Genomic DNA, 4,651 nt, shown 5'->3' on the forward strand with positions numbered 1-4,651 from the left:
GCTGTTCTCTTGGCATCACCCCCTCCATGGCATGTCTGGGCAGAGAGTGGTGGAGCACCAGGTGGGAAGAAGGAGAAGTGCACAGCCAGGTTGCGAGTGGGGCCCCTCCTTCACCTCAGCTGCAGAGAGGATGAGGAGACAGCAGCAGCAGCAGCAGCCTCGCCAGGTGACCCGCGAAGAGTGGGGGGACAGAGAGCTAAAAGTAGAAGCCCCGGTGGCACCAAACACCTGAGGGAAAAGACTGCCTGGCAGGGAGAGGGCTCCCCTTCTGGATGCGTGGGTGCTTCGGGGGGGGGTCAGGCAGGACCCAGCCCCTACGAGGCAGGGAGGAAGCCCTGCACTTGCCAAGTAGGTGGTAATACTGCTGCTCTTGCTCCAGGTTGGGCTGAAATTAGAAGCCAGGCAGATTTTGAGCGTGGGTGGGCATGTCGCACTTGCGGGTGGCCATGTTGCGCTCATGCACATGCGCACAAGTGCAACACACCCCTCTGCAAGCGTGCGGGGGGGACGGAGATCCATGTCCGCACCCCAGTTAAAGGAAGCCCATGGACTGGTGCCGGGCCGTGGACTGGGGGTTGATGACCCCTGGTCTATAGGATACCTACTTTTGCTCACTAACTTTCACACATCTTGAAAAACAACCCTGACAATTGCTTTGTGTTTGGGTAAAAAGTGGTTAACTGATGAAAAAAGGAGTCTGCTTCTGCCATTTTTCCTTGTGTGTGTCACTTTGTGAATAGTAGTAGTGCTGTGGGACTCCTGTTCAAACCTTGAACATTAGTCTGTGGAGTGTCTCAGGATATCATGAAAAACCTCAAAGAGGCTGTCCAGAATGTTGTGGTCTGGTACCACCAATGTGCTGACGATACCCAACTCGAGCTGCTTTTATAAATCTTCTAGGAGGCCTTTTTCTCAGTCTCACAGGGCTCAGTACTAGAACCATGAATGGCAGAATTCTTGTGAAATTTTTTAAAGTGGTAACCAGGTTTTTCCCCCAGGTATGCCATTCCCCTGCCCCCTTATCAATGTTTTTGATCTGTTTTAAATCACCTAGAACTCCAGGTTGCTTGGTTCTGCACGTGGTAAAACAGTTTTACTGTTTTTAAAAATAATAACTCAAAAACGCTTTGCCCGTATGTCCCATATGGCACAGAGCAAGAGCAGACTTCTGCTACATCTGTGTCAAATTTGGTAATGATCTGGTGACCAGTTTTTAAGCTAGAATCTTTTGTTTGGAGTGCCACCCTTTTTAGAGCTACCTGATAGAATCCTTCTTTCTCTCCACAGCTGCACAAATATCCTGACTAGGCTCCCACCCAGTCATAATCTATAAGCGTGTATTCCAAACAATGGATGTTGTTACAACCAGTATCTTTGAAAAACTTACCGGTAATAGAAGAACAATGAGCATTTCCAACAAGTTTGGGAAGAAGTAAATGAAACAACGTTTTGTCTCTTGGTGCCACTAAGCACATTTTAGTGGCACTAAGAGACAAATTTTTTTGTTTTCTTCTTCCCAAACATGTTAGAAATATTCATTGTTTTTATATTAACTTTATAAAAGTCAATTTTTAGACTACAGTTCCTAGAATGGTAATATTCATCCTAGTTGAGGTATTCAAGGAATCATAGTCCAAAAAAGTAACTTTTGCTGAGTTCTGGTCAGATACCCAGAACAGCAATTCTCAATTCGCATGAAATGGAAGATCTTGGAAACATTTGATATTGCAGCCTGGCTAAGGGGGCAAAAGCAGATAGGACAGAAGACTGGTACATAAACCATGTTCTGTATGCTTCACCTATCTGTCTCGAGACAGAGTCAAGTTCCAGCATACCTGCTGCCACATCTTGTCTAGTTCAGCCTCAGCCTCCTGCACTCTCTGCAATCAAGAGATGACAATGATATTGACACGTTATAGAGCAAATAAAGATCACTATTTTAAATGTTCCAATGTACCTTATTTATATTTATAAATATTCTGGCGGTCAGGTGTATGGATTTTACTGTAGAGTCTTTAATCATTGAACATGTGTACATTGTTAATGGAAGAAGTAAGAAAATACACAGAGATACTAACTGAATTAATTGTCAAATTTTAGTTTAACAAAGGCATTGAGATAGCATCACCATCATACCTGAAGCTGTAGTCTAGTTTGGGGGGATCAAGCCAGGCTGCACGACAATACATAGTTTTGCTCTCCAATAACAAGAAATGAGAATGGCTCAAGAGAACAGGAGAAATAATATTGCAATTGTCCCCAGTGTTTTCTGCCTGATGGTAGGGTCGGCTCTGGCAGAGTAGAACCGCCATTTTAACAACATCAAAAAATTCTGAACTCTAGAACCACCATGCACTGAATTTCCAGTTCACCTGGATTTCTAACACTGATGGAGATTTTAGTGCCACATTGCAGTCATTCTCAGTGTCCCACTGCCAGAGTAAGATGCACAGTGGTGTCACAAGAGAGGGCTTTTTCCGTGGCAGAATCGCATGTTGCGGAAGCCCCTCCTGAGGACAGTTCAGCTAACCCCCTCCTGCAAATCCACCAATATTGTATTTGATTAATTTTAGTCAGGCAGGCAAGACATGTTTATTCTGCCAAGGTTGTAATAGATTTTCAAAGGTTGTCAACTTATCATCTCTTCCCGTTTGATGCTGTTCTTTAACTGACTGCTTTAAAAAAATGTATTGTTCATGTTATTTATTGTCCTAAAATGTATGTTTAGGGTTGTCAACAACAGTGGGAGTCTTTCATAACATCAAAAAGGAAATACTGTATACTGTATACAAATATATATATATATATATATTTGTATGTAGTATACAGTACAGTATTTCCTTTTTGATGTTATGAAAGACTCCCACTGTTTATAAAAAGTATATTAAAAAGGGATAACTATTATCCTAAATTCTCTTGTTTTAATTGTAGATACACTAACCATAAATCAGCTTCACCAGCAACATCAGTTCTATTGACCTTAGCTAAAGCACACTCTCGGCAGAACTGCAATAGTAATTTATCTGATCTGTTTTCATGGGCCTCAGAATAATATCAGTAAGAAAGATTAATAGCAAGGCTAGGAATATAAAATGTTGGAATAGTATTTTGTCAACTGATTGTTCCCTTTTTCTTCTTATTTTGTTCCAGTAAAAACATAACAGTTTCCTCCTTAGTTTCAATTTCAAAGATTTGCTGAAACAAACTATGGTTCATGAATTTAAAATATGCACAGGTATTTGAAGATTTCATGAAGAACTGATATTATCCCCAAAGGCCTTTATTCTATTAGAACTATCTACCTTTAGAAATGGAATTATGTTACAGGCTCATAATGAAAGAATCTCTCTGTTAATAAATAAATAAATAAAATTTAAAAATTGCAATGACTGGGTAGGTTCTGTGGCAGAATGATTCTCTCTCCCCTTTAAAAAGACAACAATATATTTTTTTAAAATCAATTATTTCTAGCCAAAGCTTTGCCTCAGGCATGCTGTTTGCTAATTGTATTCCAAACTTCTTATTCTATTCATCTGAAATTTCTATGTATATATTATCTTTCCACATGGGAAATTATTCTTGAATATATACATACGTGTGACTATTTATGTGTGTGGATGTGTGCATTCAAATGAAGCAAAGATAAACAAACCTTCAATGTTGAGTGTGTGTGTGAACAATGAAGCAATTCAAAGCAATTATCAGAACGCTATGTCACTTCAAATGTCATCCGAATGAATAAAGCTTGGTCTTCTAGAAAAGGTTGAAGTCAATCTGTATGGTTGTAAAAATCTCCCATGAATAGAAAAGGAAATAGGAGTGCACTCCATGAAACAAAGCAGTAGAGATGGCAATGTTTGGGTCCATGCTGAAAAATTCTTGATTTGTACTCATTCAATTAATCCCAGGTGTGGTAGTTTGCAAGATCAACTAACGGAGAATTTGAGTGGTTTTCAGGAAGAAGTGCTTCCTCTTTATTACATAGGAGCTACAGACTTATTTTCACAGCTGGTATTTATATTCAGCAGTAAAAATTTATCTGGTATATTATCCTCTTGTCTAGCCAGACTTGTATTTCTAATTACTGTGTAAGATCAGGTAGCAATTAGGTCAAGATACTGTTGAGATAATTGGAATTGAACTGAGACCAAAATGTGGTTGTACATAGGTAGTTTCCTTGGAGACTTGCTACATATTGAGTTCAAGTCTCTTGATTGCTGAAGTTAAAATCTTGGAATTCCTGTAAACTGGTCCCTATGCATTGTAGCTGTGCTCCAAGGACTAGTTCAGTAAATCATTCTGGTAAGGATGTTTTGATCTTTTGGAGAACGCAACATCTTCAAAATCAGTTCTTTAGTATCCAAACATGGCAACACACATGCTTGGAGTAGAACTCAATGGAGAATTTGTCACCCCTCCATTGCTTGTAGAATGTCACTTCCTGTATTTCTGAGCATGCCCTGCCCTGTTTACGACATTTTCTAAACTGATGGACTGCATGGATGGTATATACACACATGTACAGCAACATCGGCATGGAATCTATAGCATCAAGGACTCAGCATAAGCTAGTATTCTGGCTTAAAGGTAGCACTGGCCCTCACTCAAAGGAAATGACCATAGGCACTGTTATTTTCAAGTCTGCTGTGGT

The sequence above is a fragment of the Pogona vitticeps genome, chromosome 3 (assembly GCF_051106095.1).
Source record: "Pogona vitticeps strain Pit_001003342236 chromosome 3, PviZW2.1, whole genome shotgun sequence".
Lineage (NCBI taxonomy): Eukaryota > Metazoa > Chordata > Lepidosauria > Squamata > Agamidae > Pogona > Pogona vitticeps.